The 16,486-nt window shown below is 40.8% G+C and overlaps 1 protein-coding gene across 1 annotated transcript in view; it reads right to left on the bottom strand.

Moving 5' to 3' along the window:
- Positions 1 to 11,876, bottom strand: part of sgcd (sarcoglycan, delta (dystrophin-associated glycoprotein)) — a 561,083-nt gene extending 549,207 nt beyond the window's left edge. Inside the window, exon 1 of the mRNA XM_061740598.1 lies at positions 11,823 to 11,876. The gene's annotated coding sequence lies outside the window, so the exon portion shown is untranslated. The remainder of the gene's footprint in view (positions 1 to 11,822) is intronic.
- Between the last annotated feature and the right edge of the window lie 4,610 nt (positions 11,877 to 16,486).

Raw genomic sequence — 16,486 nt, 5'->3', positions numbered from 1 at the left:
CCAATGAAGCATGGTTTGAAGTAGGATGAATATAAAGAGAGCAAATCTGGATAGTTCTACTTTTATCTGGTCCTTTATCGTGTCATTGGTCAAACGACTCACTGAAGGACATCTTTAGAGTTTTTATGTTCACGGTAAATTCATATACCTAAATGAATACTGTCAAACATATAAAGTGTAATTTTGGTTTTCCTATGTGCCCTTAAATGCAATAACAGCCTATATTTTAACATGTACATGCTAACGTTATAGAAACCAGTCACAGAGTTGAAACAGACATGACAATGATTGAACTGATCGTTCTCACAGACACACTTCAAGTCTGTGTACATAGCTGCTAGTGTTACACACACACTGATTTATGTTTTCTTTAATGCTTTTCTTTTTCTGCAGAGATGGTATCAGATGTATGAATAACTATATACATATTTAGAGGAACAGAAGAGAAAGGTCCATATTTTGAGGTCGAAGAAGTTGATCATATGATGCTTTACGAGCTTTAAACACCATCCTTAATGCAACCAAATAATACATAATAAAATAATAAAAGCAACTCAGTCTCCATGAAAACTTAAATAATCATGATAAATAATATTTTGATTAATGTGCACAAACATGATGGTCACTACTTCTTTTGGGATGTGGAATAGATGTGGAATACCTCAATAAAGAAACACACTGTCATGAAATTTGACAAAATACCCCCAAAATTACTGTAGCATCACACTTAATAGGCAACAAAATTCACATTTAGATATATAACTATTTAATAGGAAATGTTAGTTTTAGTCCCACAAACTATTGCTGCTTTATGTCATTTGGGGTTAAAAGATCATGTTATATATAATGCATTGCCTTGATCTGCAGCTCTCTTCTGCAACATTCATCTTATTTAACAGTTTAAGTGCATTGTCACTGTTTTTTAAGTCACTTCCCCACCAACAGTCAAAAGATTTCTAAAAAAAAACAAACACTTCTATATGTTCCTTGCTTAGCATCAAATGGCAGAAGCAGGGAGCAACTTCTCCAGGAACGCTGAGGATCATTTAGAAGCCAAAGAGCCAAACATCTCCCTCTGGAGGGAGTAGAGACCAAAAGCTGGGCTGAAAGAGCATCAATGCTAAATTTACCTCTACCTGCCATATGGGGACAAACATGCTGGATTTGTCAATGACTGTCTAGGATAACGCAGCCTCAGCGCTGTTCATCTGTGTCTTCGGGCATTGCTTCATTCAAAAGAGGAAAATACATTATTTAGAAAGCTGTATTGTGCCGTAGGGGGGACGGCTGCATAAAACGTGTGTGTATCAGCATGAATATGCAACAGTTTTTGTTTTGTGTCCATTTCAAACCGGACTTCATGAGGCCTGGGCTCACACACAGACCTCTGTAAAGACTGTGCTTATTATTAGAATAGTCATCATGAAATTGTATGCATGAGTGTAAATGAGCCTCTTTATCTCTCGCATTAAATGAATCCAAACACTCCCTTAATTAATCATTTGCATATGAAATCACTGTATTAGACAGGAGTGAAAAGAGCAGAAAAGAAGCTCAGATCATGCTGTAAACATGAGAAAGCAGAAGTAGAGACAAAAAAAAAAGGTTTTATTTGGTGCTCACAGCTCTGGATTCACAAACAAATTTTATAATTTGTTATGTAAAATTATGTCATGCTTTTTTAATTTAATTTACTACATCAGGCTTCGGTTGCTAAAAAACAGTATTCACGAGGCAAGCACATCCTCACCACACTGTCCTTTATAAAGAATATCTGTAAAGGCCCCTAAATGTGTTTTTTTCATAAACATTGTTTATGCATCTGTGATACATTAATTTACATGAGGCAGATGGACAAGCGGAAATAACCCAAGACAGGTGCGACAACATGAAAACAAGAGTACTTTATGTTACACTGGTCATAGTTGGTAGACTTTTTGATGCTATTTGTTTACCTGCAAGATTACACCAAAGCTACCAAGCCAAAATTTCACCAATGCAGTAATTTTTGGATTTATATTGCTGTTTCTTTGCTTCTCTTTTCCAGTCAATTAAATATTTCCAAGCAATGCTGCTCAAAAGATTCAAAGAAGTACTGGAAGTTAAACTTTATAAAGGAATTTGAAGGAATTTCATTGCGTAAAAAGCTGCAACACCGCTGATCTTCAGTGCCTCAGGCATTCCATCAAGAACCACCATTCATGAATATCTGATATGATCACCTGTGAGAGATTATTGTTGTAAACCTTTTGCACTACAGAGCCACACTCACGAGTCCCACGTTAAATTTTACACAGCAAAGAGGAAATCCTTTTCAGGAGGTGTCTTAAACATCTTTGGGTTCAGTCTTCTGGGGATGGACAATCGCAGTGTATTGTGTTATGGTCTGACGAATCAGTAATCCAGATCTTTTATTTGGAAGAGATGGGTACTGTGTGCTAAATACAAAAAAAAACCTAAAAAAATCCAAAAAGGTCCAACAGGTATGGCCGTTGGACGTTTTTTGGGGATTTTGGGCAAAGGTTGTCTCCACTTCTGTGATAGCAACATTAATACAGAAAGGTACGCTAATATTTCAAGCAACACATGCTGGTTTCAAGATTAAATCTTTTTTTGGGGGGGGGGCATCCATTTATTTTTCCCCAGTGCAAAACAACATTCTGGACACATTAAAAAAAGGCACGGTAGAGGAAGAAAATGGGTCGGTTTCTGGACTGGCCTGCTTGTCACCGTGAGAGAACGCAGAGAATTCTACAACAACAAAAATGACAGTGAGTTTTTTCTGTTGCGCACCTGCAGAGATGTTCACAGGAAGAACGGGACCAAGTGAGAACTGAAATGCTTCAATGCCAAAAAGCCTTTTGTGAGTATTGTGAGAACGAATGGCAGCTTTAAAAAAAAAATAGTTAAAGCTTTACAGTCACAACTAGTCTTTGTAGTGTGTTTCAGGCCAGAAATGCAAAAATGAATGTGTGTGAAGTTGCTGAGAAACAAAGGAAAGGTTCATTCCTTTCTCTTCTTTGCTCTTTTTCAATCTCATCCAAACTTTTTCAAATGTAAGGTCGTGATTTTTAGTAAGAAACTGAAAAGCTTTCTTTAAAACAGGGACAGGACATTGGCAGAGGACTCTATTTTCCATTACATCTAATGAATAAAAAAATCTTGTATATTCTTGAAAATTCTGGATGTGCACAATCATGTTAAAATGTTTAGTTTATCCATCCATACCCATAGTGGATTGTGTATCCCGAGACAGGGGCTGTTGTAATCATGCCACAACAATCCGAGGATTTGTTTAAGGTGGTGCGATGCTGAAGGACGCCGCAGCCTGTCCTCTGGCTCCACATCAACTTTTAGGTGATGTCCTCTGAGTTATAATGTAGTTATGCACCTCTTGCACATGTGAGTGTGAGCGCGGAGTAATTCATGAGTGCCTCCTGAGGTGAAAGTGATGTCAAGTAGAGAAACACCTCAAATCAAAGTTTATCTTTACCGAAATGTAAATTGTTCGACTTTCTCTATCTGCCCTGCTGTTGGATTGGTCGGCATCAGTGTGATGGTTCCCGATGGGAACTTTGTTGTTGGAGATGCTAAATCTGCGTTTGCAGTGTTGCTGTCTGTCCCATTTATGCACTTATGCTTCCCCCTCTTTTCCCTGACTCGTCGTCTTTCATCTCCCCTTGCTCCTCCCACAATGTTGTCCTTTTCTTCCACCCAGGATCAATTAAGCATTAGGTTTCTCTGCAAATTATCCAAAATGGTTCTAACTTTGGCACAATATTTATTTTTACATAAAAAAAGTTTTTTTTGCAACAAGCAAGGTCTTCATGGTGATACAGTTTCAGGCTCATTACCACCTATTTATCAAAAATGTGAGAATGCTGTAAGGGTTGTAAAATGTATTAGTTGATGAGAGAGAATACATTACCTAGCCTGCAAGCTTAGACCAGAAAGGATTAGTCTGAGCTCGCATTGTAACAATCCTCTACTAATACCAGTTCTCAAACATTCAGATTTCCCATGATTACAGTTCTGACATGGACAGTTGGTACCGATCCCTCTTTTCAGCACAATCTCATGATGAGTCGTCCATTGAACTGGTCCTGATAGGAACACTGAAGTAATGTATCAGCCATTAGGCAGGTGGTGAGTGTCACAATCATGTTGTCATTTCTGGTTCAACTCAAACTCAACTCAAAAGTACTTGATTTTTCCGTTAGGAACTTCGTTGCGGGAGGACAAAAGTGCAAGTGCAAAAATCACAGTCCACGCATCCTTACATGCAGTACAATAATAACCATTTCCTACATAAGCACAAGTACTCGTAGCAAGGGTTAAGAACAATCACATAGGCTACAGGATAAAACAAGTTACATAGGATAAAAGAAAGAAACAGGTCTATAGAAAAAGGAAAAACGGGTTAGGTGTTTAAAAGTGGGATTGAGGTGGGGATGAAACTGGATGATCTCTCTTTGTCCGGAGTGGGAGTGACCTGTATCTGCGTGCTGATGGAAGTAGAGTGGAGTTGCCATGTAATGTGTGCGATCTGTGTGCCTTTTTTCTTGACCTGAGTATTGTAGATGTTGATGAGTGGTTCCTGTTCCTGACCTATGATTTTATTGCTGAGTTTGACTATTTTATTTAGACTGTTCCTGTTCAATAAACTCTGGGCTTCACTGCCGCCACATTCCCCTGTGTTGGGCCACAGTCCTATGTGAACATGGGAAGCCTTCATTTCAACTTTAAGGCCCAGCTTTGAGGCCTCACTCTGAGACCAGCCTTGATTTCTTACAGCTGAGCGCGTGGCCTTAAAACAAAGGAAATTAAAGAATGACTCCAAAGCCCAGCAAGCTTTGCAGTTTATTGCCCTTACAGGTGTTAAAAGGGGGCAGGATGGAGGTCACGCGCAGACAGTAAGGACAGTGAAGTGGTCTGCAGGCCCTGCTGACGCCAAGTGCGTTCCCGCTGGTGGTTAAATAGCAGTGGCTTCCCAAACCTCGTTCTCTTTTCTTCCAGGCTTCCAAGCTCTTCCACAGAGCTCTCTATGAGCTACAAATGCTACATGCTCGTCAACACGGAGACGAGGAGAGCCGAGGAAAAGAGCCGCTCTTCACCAGGACCCCCTGCAGAGCTTAACCATCCAGCTGTTCACCAAGGAACGCTGGTCTGCTTCTCAAATCTTACTCTCTCCAACTTTTTCATCGGGAAGGGAACGTCTACTGTCCTTACGTTTTGTAAGGACTACAACTCATCTCCCATCAGCGTGGCCAGTATCTTGTGAAAGCCCACTCGCCCACCCGCGTTTCAAGGGAGTGATGCGCAAACGTTACGACGCTTTGACGAGTGGAACGAGACGAAGTGCCCGGGCCACGACAACCAGAAAATGGGGACAGCCCGGCTGCATCATCTGTCTCTGAGAGACAGACAGAGAGAGAGAGGAAAAGGGAGCTGCTCACACTGAACCACCAGTGGGAGTGTAAAATCAGCAACCTGTGGACCGGGACCAGAACCAGGAGTTCCAAAACTCCCAGGACGCCGCCGACTACCTCCCGGCCATCTCAAAGTAGAGGCTTGTGTCTGGGCAGAGTAAAGCGGTTAGCGTTGATTGTGTTGCTTCTGTTTGTTTGCTTATTACTGTGTAATGCGCCGACGGTCTCTCAGGTTTGTGTATTATATTGTTACGGGCCCGTGTAGGTGGACCAATATAACGTGTTCCCTCACTACTAGGGTTGCCACCCGTCCCTTGAAATACGGAATTGTCCTTTATTTGAGAAAAAAATGTTGCGTCCCGTATTGAACTAATACGGGACGCGATTTGTACCGTATTTTCATTAACTTTTACACCATATTCTAGTTGAATTATTGAAATAAATTACCCTTTACACCAAATTCCAGTTGAATTATTGAAATAAGTAACTTTTACACCATATTCTGGTTGAATTATTGAAATAAATTAACCTTTTACACCATATTCTAGTTGAATTATTGAAATAAGTTAACCTTTACACCATATTCTAGTTGAATTATTGAAATAAGTTAACCTTTACACCATATTCTAGTTGAATTATTGAAATAAATTTACTTTTACACCATATTCTGGTTGAATTATTGAAATAAATTAACTTTTACACCATATTCTAGTTGAATTATTGAAATAAATTAACTTTTACACCATATTCTAATTGAATTATTGAAATAAATTAACTTGTACACCATATTCTTCACCTGCAGGCTATATTCTACATCTGGGCTGATATGGACATACATAGCATAGGAGGCTATTTCAGTTGCTAGTACGGTTGGCTGTCTGTACAGTCATGCAAGTTCAATGCTTTTAAAGCACTTTAAACTTTAAATCAAAGCATTTTGTTTTTTCATGTAAAATAAACACATTTTTATTCAGTTTAGAAGTTTTGGGGCTTTTTTTTGGCTCCTGCGCTGCTGAAATCAGGGCGTCCCTTATTTCTATTTCTGAAAGGTGGCAACCCTACTCACTACTGAAGCGGTTCGTGCTTCTGTTTCCTCGTGGTTCACTCAGCATCACCCACCGGAACAGTCTAAATAAAATAGTCAAACTCAGCAATAAAATCATAGGTCAGGAACAGGAACCACTCATCAACATCTACAATACTCAAGTCAAGAAAAAAGGCACACAGATCGCACACATTACATGGCAACTCCACTCTACTACCATCAGCATGCAGATACAGGTCACTCCCACTCCGGACAAAGAGCATCATCCAGTTTCATCCCCACCTCAATCCCACTTTTAAACACCTAACCCGTTTCTCCTTTTTCTATAGACCTGTTTCTTTCTTTTATCCTATGTAACTTGTTTTATCCTGTAGCCTATGTGATTGTTTTTAACCCTTGCTACGAGTACTTGTGCTTATGTAGGAATTGGTTTTTATTATTGTACTGCATGTAAGGATGCGTGGACTGTGATTTTTGCACTTGCACTTTTGTCCTCCCGCAACGAAGTTCCTAACGGAAAAATAAAGTACTTTTGAGTTTGAGTTGAGTTGAGTTAAAAGCTTAAAGCGAATGTCGTGTATTTTGCTCCACACACCGGCTACTGAGGGGGAAACAGCAGAACGATAAAGGTACCGGTGGTGAGAGATCACGGCAGTTTCCTCCCGTCCTTACTAACCCACATGGACAAGTTAGTATTTTGTTTATTTTGTTTATTTATAGGATCCCCATTAGCTGATGTCGCAACATCAGCTATTCTTCCTGGGGTCCCCAATGCAATTTTAAAAGAACATACATAGTCCATACATACACACATATATCGCAGTTACGGATCACCGTAACACCGAGTCATAATACACACTAACAGCAAACTTTAAGTCTAAAATACATTAGTGGTGAAAAAAAAAAAAAAAAGGAATCATACAGTCATTCCAATACCACGAAGTATAACCCACAAATACATTTCTGTAATAAATTATAGCATGTGATATATTTGTTACTCATTGAATTTTATGTAAAAAGTCTTTAGCTACCTTTTTAAAACTGTATTTTGATGTAATATTTTTGATGTTATAAGGTAATGCGTTCCATCCTGTGATAGCTCTGTATAAAACAGTGTGTTTTAAAAAGTTTGTTCTTGGCTTAGGTGCTAGTAAATGATCGTAACATGATTGTCTGGTTGGATATTTATTGACGTTTCTAGTGAGCACTATCTGATCTGCGAAAAAGTATCCCGGCCATCCGGCCTCCAATACTTTCAGTTACCACTGGGTGAAAAAACCTTTTCACTATCTTTTAACATGTGTAAATAAATTCTGATTCATTTGAATGAGAGAAGTAGTTTGTGTTTATTTTATACACAATTGTCAAAGCTGCTGGTTGCAAAGGTCTGTGCTCTGACTGCTTCCTTCATTGTTATTCTGTAACGCCCCCTCCCCCCCGCCTGGCAAGTAGGGAATAACAGTTACAGTACCTTGAGACTGATTTTGCTGTTCAGTTATTATTGTATTAAGTCAGATGGTGCCCAGTTTCTTACAAGAAGAAAACATTTTATCAAGTTTTAACACGTGTATTTTATATAGTGATTGGAAGGATGTTGCACTACTGATGCCGCATTCAGTGACGAATGATGACTGATACTTTCAACTTCTGACTCATAAAGGAAAAAACAAAAACAAGAAGAGATTGTTTGAGACTCCCAGTGCCGTAAGTGCCCTGTTTGGTGTGTGTCCTTCCTTACTCACTCTTCCCCCAGGGGAAAAAAAGGACTTGATTGCATTCACAACCCTTCTCGCCAGGAGGCTGATTTTCCGAAATTGGAAATCCCCAGTCCCGCCTACACCTACACACTGGATTAAGGGGGTGCTTTCTTTTTATTAAATTAGAAAGAATTAGAGTGTCTCTGATGGGTAAGGCTGTCTCATTTGTCAAGACCTGGACCCCTTTTCTATCCTATATGTCAGTGAAATCTGAACTGAATAATGTAATTTTCTGCCACTTCAAACACTTGGTTCAGCTAAATGTCTTCCTTCATTAATCAAAGCAGTTCTCCTCTTCTTATGTAAAACTTAAAAAACAGATTGTAAAGAAGAAAAAAAAACATTGAATGGGACATTGGACCAAGTAAGTTGGTGTGTTGTTATAAAGATAAGGAGCCAGACTGTGATCCGAGTCTGTGATGTCCAGTGTTGTGCATGAACGCGTTCAAATGAACGCGTTCAAATGAACCCGTTCATTGAACACGTTCATTTCTGTGAGAACGTTGAACTGAACGCAACATATTTACACATAAAGAACTTGAACGTGAACTTGTTCATTCTGCAGATCATGAACTGGAATTTGAACTGTTCAGATTATGTGAGTTGCAGCTTCACTGTTTAGGTCCAATTATTACGGAATAATCCTTCTTATTTCACCAGCGGGCGGCGCACACATTTAAAATTACGAATGTAGGCTGACTTATGGTTCCGCGTTACACCAACGCGGAACCTACGGCGTAGGGTACGCGGCGTGCGGACCGTATGGTTCGCGTCGCCGCGTGCCTTACGCCGTAGTCGTCGCCGTCGATTTAACGCGGAACCATAAATCAGCCTTGACTGCTGAAGACAGATGTTGCAGACGCAGCGTCAGCGAGCCGTCAGATGATGATCCGCTTATCATTATCTGCAGGAATTTTACACATCGTCTCCCAAAGAGTCTGACGGTAGGAAACTAACCTTTCTGTGCAAATTATGTCCACCTGCGCTGAAAAAACTAGACCGAGCGTCGGCCTCGTCACCTTCACATTTGAAACGTCATGTGGAGTTGAAGCATCCGTCCAGCGGGAGAAAATATCTGCAAGTCCTTAACAATGAAAAAAGTTCCCAGAAAGACCAAGAGGTCTGATTTCCCAGTAACAGGTAGACAAATTGATAATGGACTACATTGTTGGAGATTTACAGCCTCTGAATAAAGTTGAAACGCCACTAGGACAATACATGATTGTATTCAGCAGGGTCTCCAACCCTGTCCTGCATGTTTTACATGTTTCCTTGCATCATCACATGTGATTCTAATTAATGGCCGTCATCAGCTTGTCATCCAGGTCTGCACAAGTCTGTTAATGACTGTCATTTATATCAGGATTCTGAGGGGAAATATCTAAAACATGCAGGACAGGGGGTCCTGAGGACCAGGGCGGAAGACCACTGGTATACGGTGAACAGTTTTAGGATAGGGGGGCTTTCGCATTCGTACTTCTCACCTAAAAATATTGAAATGAACTGAAACTAGTTCAAAATGAAAATGGGTAACTATGAACGTGAACAGTTCATTTTTAAACTATGTGAACTGAACTTTGAACTAGTTCATGAGAATTATGGACTTGCACAACACTGGTGATGTCACAGTTCTCACCAAATTTGAACGACTTACTGAATGAAATGTTTTCAGACTGAAGTGTCACTTCACAAATGACAGCGTTGTTTCATGTCAAAAGCTTTTTAGAGTTGGTACCATAGTCAGTTCAAACACCCAGATATACTCTCTCAGGCACATAAAATGTGTACTTACTTCAAGTTAAGGGTTGAACTTCTGAAAAGAATTTGCCGCATGATAAGATGTTGACAGTAAACCTGGGGGACTTGCAGATGGAGAAGCTGGATAATTCTACTCTGAGCTGGACTGGTTACATAACAGTACCTTGGAATTTCAAATGTCTCACTGGATCACATATTTTCAGACCTCGGTCCCAAAGTGACAGGGCTGTGCTGAGTTCGCCATGTTTTTGAGTTGGTTGTCAATTCGAATACCCAAATACGCTCTCAAGCAATTTAAACAAAGTATTCAAGAAGCCAGTGGAGACAACAAAACATTGAGCCAAATGGCTGAGGTGTCAAACCACAGTTGTACAAAATAAAAAGCTTTTCTAGAACAGTAACACCAGTGTTATGTGGCAATTTGGAGTTTTTGGTTTGAGCGTTTTACAGTGTAAAGTCTGTGTGTGATCAGTAGTATCACGAGTCATTCTACACAAATTTTAATGAGCATTCTGATTCTTTATTGATAAACATTCTCCGTACCAGGTCTCTGGTTCAGACCACTCAATATATTAATTTTTCAGGGCAAGCAGGATAGATTTACCACAGATGCGTCATCTGAAATGATCTGAGAAACACATTTTTCTGTATTCAAAAGAGTAAACTTGTAAAATTAAAAATCCATTCTTTTCTGAGCCAGATATGGGTGCTTACACACACCCCAACAAATAATTTAAAAGCACTAATCAACCTTGCATACATGTCTGGACTGTGAAAAAGAATCCCCCCCCCAAACCCGGACCAGGAACCATCTAGCTGTCAACCAGATAAGTACAACTTATCTTAGGATTTTAAGATGCAAGATTTCTTAAGCACATGCTGATGGGAGACGATCCAAAAAGAAACAGAGTACAGTTTTCACTCATTTTACTCATTTAGAGTCTTTTGCAGAGATAGGCCAACAAATGAAGGAATCAGTGGCAAATATTAGACAAGACCACACAAGTGTCGTGTCTTCTCTGGCTGATTAGTTCTGCTCGATTCAGAAGGATTCAGAAGGAGTTGCCTCTCCCCGCTAACTCTTGACACTAAACGGACCGTACAATGAATCCCCCGAACACAATTACTTCACATCTGGCCGCTCATAGACAGACACCAAGTGGTTATTCTGTTTGACAGGGAAAAACCCACGCAGCACACATCGGTACAGAGCAAAGAAGAAGGTGGATTCTCACGACTAGTTCCAATTATAGCCGCAAACCATTTCAATTACATTTTATAATTCGGCAATTTTCTTTTCCCCCAAGAAATCTTTCGTGACTACGAACCGAAACATAGTGAATTTTTGAGTTTTACATCACAAGTTTCACATTGATATACATTTTTAGAACTGACAGAAAGATCGGACATATGAGCGGAGGATCCAGCAGAGGAATCATGACGAACTCCACAGTTCGTGAAATCCACTTAACACCTACACACCTCTGGCTTCTCGGCTGCAGTGCTATTCATTTCGCATCAGCTGCTGAAGTGCTCCGTGAGCTACACCGCTACAGACACTGGATGATGCATAGTAAACAGGACGGAGCAGCGGCAGTAATGACTAATCAGACCAGGCTGGAGTGAGTGTTCGCAGCCCCACAACGGTGGACACATTGTTGAGAATGGGCTCCTCGTGGAGGGAGTAACTGATCAAGAGATGCATAATATGCCACATGAATGAGACAGAGCAGATTCTCAGGAAAGTGCAGAATCAATATTGCCCGGGGGGGAGCAGTTAAAAAAAGCCAGAAAGAAGCAGCATAGAGAGTCAAAGTGAAAAAACTGCCTTACCTCTTAGTCAGATGCCAAAATCACAGTCTTGGACAAGTCAGAATATCATGAAGCTGGTTAAGCAGCTGCCGCTCCTCAGTAAATATTCAGACTCTCAGAAAGGATCCCCAATTTCTTCTTGATATTTTGGGATAATCTCAAGTCTGGTTCACAGGCTGGAGTCCAGCAGAACAAGCAGCAGCAGACAGCTCATTTCCTCATGCAACACAGGTGCCTCTGACATGCTTCTTTCCTTTAGGGGACCAGGGCACCTCAGTCTGCGATCAGGCTGGGGCAGCAGCAGCAGCAGCAGCAGCAGCAGCAGCGGGAGCACCGGCAGTTGGAGAAGTAATATTCCTGATCTTTTAGAGATCTGACCATCCTTCAGTGCGAGATAAAAGGGAGAAGAGGAAGCACCAGCGCACAAGAATTGCAAAGCACAGCCAGCGCAGCACTCTCTCTGTCTCTTAAATCCCCCTAAAAGGAGCTGATGCTGGGCAGGAGGCAGGCAGATGAACACAGCGCAACGAGATGAGGGGCTGTTGCATCAACATTGCTCTCAAACTAGTTTTTCTTTATGTTTTTAAAAGGAGAAAAAGACCAAAAAAAAAAAAAAATCAGCAAAAGAGCTCCAAGAGGATCACTGCAAGCATCATCTCCACTCTTTGTCTCAAGTCGTGCACACGACCAAGTGTGACCAACAGAGCATACACATAGAGAGAAGGAGGAGTGTGTGTGCAAGCATGTGTGTGTGTGTGTATGTATGTGTGTATGTGTGTGTGTGTGAGTGCGATAGAGGAGGACAGACAGGAGAGTGGCGAACGGGCAGGAGGCTGCGAGCGCAAGTGGAGCCAAAGAGCGATGTGAGAGGGAAGCGGCAGGAGGAGGAGGAGGAAGGTTGGAGGGAGATGCCCAGAAAGGAGAGAGAGTGAGCGAGAGCCACTTGCAATGTCAGTGACTACATTAACAGCACTGAGTAGGTGGAGTTTTCCTTGCAGTAGGGGAGGGGAGGGGGGCATGGGTTTCAAAACGAGGAAAAGAAAAAGACAGACCTCCCGAGGAAGAAGCAGGAGAGGATGCAAAGGAGGGGAAAATGAGTGGAAAAACAATGAAAAATGGAAGAGAGACGCAACGTTTGGGATGTTACAGTAAGCCATGTGTGAGTAGAGATGGTTGCTGATTAACAGGGTGAAGGGATTAGCAGAGAGACGGTGGTGTGTGTGCATGTGTGTGCGTTGGAGGTCGGCAGACTCCCCCAGCCTCGGTGAAGCTGGCACACCGACAACCCTCCTCTTGCCAGGGGTCGTAAACATCGATTCGAATATTTAAAGATGCACCAACACAACATATGGACACGTTTAGGCTCTGGCAACACAACAGCGTATAGATGCACGCCTTTATGGACCTCACATGCGCCCATAAGTCTTTTATATATTGTTTTTATTGTTATTCTTCATATAGTTGTGTCGGTCAATGTGAGCTCTCGTTGCTTGTAAAGCATGTTGTATTTTAATGAATTGTACTCACTGATTGTCGGCCCAGTCGCTCGGGTTTTGGTCATTTTCCCACTTGTTTTGTCCAACAATCACACTCCAGTGCAGATCAAAACAACCAGGTCCCCAAAAAAGAAGTGGTCTCAGTCCAAATTACCTGGCAAAGTCTGGTGCGGTCCTCGTGGCCCACACCAAAACAGAAGGAAAAAAAGGCTAAAATCACATAAATGGGCCCTGAATCACAAGTTTGTATGATTAATGCAGGAACCTTATGTACTACTTTCCTATGCACCTTCAGAGACTCCAGCACATCAAAATGTACTTCTCCAGCTGCAGCCGCACTTCATTTTCAAAATTGAATTATGCGGTGAGGGTGATGAATAAACGCCACAAAAAACCTATTCAATACACAGCATGGATGCACTCCAAAGAACAAAGAAACCAGGGTGCAGAAGCTCCGGGAAAGTTGTGAGCAAAGCTTTAGGGTGATGGATCTAACTGAGAGCCACAAATCAAAATGAAACAGTGTCCAGAAAACAGTCCCACCTAAATATTTAAAATAAATGCATTGAATTACATTTGAAAGCGTTGAATCAAAAAGGAGAAGTAGAGTAACAAGTAATAGTGTGCAACCTTTTTTAGCAAATTAAAGAAGTCGCCTCCTGGTGGCAGTTTGATGAAACATAGGTTTAAGACTCTTCCTTTCCTGTGAGCTTTTTTTTTTTTTTTTTACAAACTCGTGTCCACATCATTCTGTTCAGTCCACGATGACGACCGTCTGATACTCAGATGCGCAGCATTCAGCTGAAGTACACAGCGGTTGGTGATACCCTTCAGTTCAGTTCACTCACATACTGTAGCACCAATTCCCAACAAAACTCTTGTCAAGAAACTTTATAGAGAAGGTAAACAAGTTCATCTGAAGTCGAGTGTTGTCTCATTTTGAATGAATCTACTGTCCTGAAAACGTGCAGGATTTATTTTTTAACCCTTGTGCTGTCTTTGGGTCAAGGGAGGGTGAAGGGAGAAAAGATGGAAGGAAGGAAGGGAGAAAAGATGGAAGGAAGGAAATACGGAAGTAAGGAGAAAGGGAAAGAAGGAAGGAAGTAGGAAAGGGAGTAAGGAAGGGAGAAAAGATGGAAGGAAGGGAGAAAGGAGAAAAGAAGGAAAGAAGGAAGGAAGTAGGAAAGGGAGTAAGGAAGGGAGAAAAGATGGAAGGAAGGCAGAAAGGAGAAAAGAAGGAAAGAAGGAAGGAAGTAGGAAAGGGAGTAAGGAAAGGAGAAAAGATGGAAGGGAGGAAAGAAGGGAGAAAAGATGGAAGGAAGGGAGAAAAGAGAAAAGAAGGAAAGAAGGAAGGAAGTAGGAAAGGGAGTAAGGAAGGGAGAAAAGATGGAAGGAAGGGAGAAAGGAGAAAAGAAGGAAAGAAGGAAGGAAGTAGGAAAGGGAGTAAGGAAGGGAGAAAAGATAGAAGGGAGGAAAGAAGGGAGAAAAGATGGAAGGAAGGGAGAAAGGAGAATAGAAGGAAAGAAGGAAGGAAGTAGGAAAGGGAGTAAGGAAGGGAGAAAAAGATGGAAGGAAGGGAGGGAAGAAGGAAGGAATGGAGAAAATAAGGAAAGAAGCAAGGAAAAGCAAAGAAAATAAAGGAACGAATGACAAAAGGTAGGTAGGAAGAAAAAGGAGTAAAGGTAAAAGGAGTAAAGGAGGGTAAAAAACGAGGAAAAGAGGAAAGGAAGAAGGAAGGAGAGAGCATGGCAGGAGGAAAGAAGGATAGAAGAATTGGGTCATTTTGACCCAAAGACAGCACAAGGGTTAACAGGATGAAACCTCCAGGAGAAGCAGAATCAGAGAGTTCAGTCAATTTCTTCACCGTCGTGGTGCTGAGAGGGAAGGAAAGGAAGACATTAGGCGAGGGATACCAGAAAGAGAGGGGAAGAGAAGAAGAGAAACAAAAAATTACTAATCGCACATACATTAAGAGTATGCATGGTAAAGAAAGAGGAATTATTAAAGTAGCAGTGCATCATGGGAGGTCCCTCAGCAGTCTAGACCTATGGCAGCAGAACTGAATGAATGGCTTAGAGTCACCCAAGCCAACTCTAATTATACGCTTGATCAAAAAGGGAAGTTTCATTTTGCAAGAATATGATCTCCCCGCAAGGATAAATATCATTTATTTAGTAGTAGCTAGAGACTATTTTTTTCTACCAACATTATTCTTTCAGTTCTTGTATATAAAATTGAATTTGCCTGAGTTGAAATGTTTCGTATGAATAAAGTTGCCTTGCCTGCTGACATTTAATAACTTTAAATATTACCTTGTCTAAAACCAAAGATCAAACCTTTGGTATTTCTGTAATTTATGTTTTCTTGTTATTTATAGGTTAAATTCTCACTCCGGCAGTTTATTCCATAAAATCTGTGGTCCTCAGAATTGGACATTACATTGGTTTTTTTTTTTTTTTATTTGTGGGGTTTTTTCTGGACATAAAAAAGAGAATGAAATATTTTGGCCTTAAAAGTCTACATCTTTTTCTTATTTAATGAATATGCTAATCAGACCTCGAGCATGACCTGGCTGCAAGCAGAAGATGGCCTGCCCTGTCTCCTGGAACTCTGCTGTGCTCTGGACCCACTTGTTACAATACTGGTCCGGTTCAGGACATTTCTGAACCAGGAAGCAATTATCAATAGGAAGAAGACGGTAAATCAGATCATTTCCGGCAGGTAAGCAAAGAGAGCTACAGTACCCTTTGGTGAAAAAGAAGGCCCCCTAGCTTATAACCAGTACTGGAGTTGAGGGGGGATGAGGGGGGATGGCATCCCCCCTGAAATAAAAATGGTCAAAATCATCCCTCCTTTCCATCCCTTATGTCATTTCATCAATGAATGTCATATTACTGCTATTTCAACATTTAGAGTCAAATAACACCAGAAAAATAACTTATTTGACAATTTTCACCTGTTTCAAGTACATTTTCACTTGAAATAAGTAGAAAAATCTGCCAATGGGACACGATTTATCTTCTCATTACAAGCAATAAAATCTTGTTCCACATGCAGATTTTTTTACTTATTTTAAGTGAAAATCTACTTGAAACAGGTGAAAATTGTTGTTTTTTTCCAGTGATGAGTCTTGTTTTAAGTCTAATGAGATTTTTTTACTAAAATGAGACATTTTAACTAGAAATAAGA

The sequence above is a fragment of the Cololabis saira genome, chromosome 14, assembly GCF_033807715.1.
Source record: "Cololabis saira isolate AMF1-May2022 chromosome 14, fColSai1.1, whole genome shotgun sequence".
Lineage (NCBI taxonomy): Eukaryota > Metazoa > Chordata > Actinopteri > Beloniformes > Belonidae > Cololabis > Cololabis saira.
Note: the sequence above shows the minus strand (reverse complement) of the source record. Positions and strands in the feature narration are given on the sequence as shown.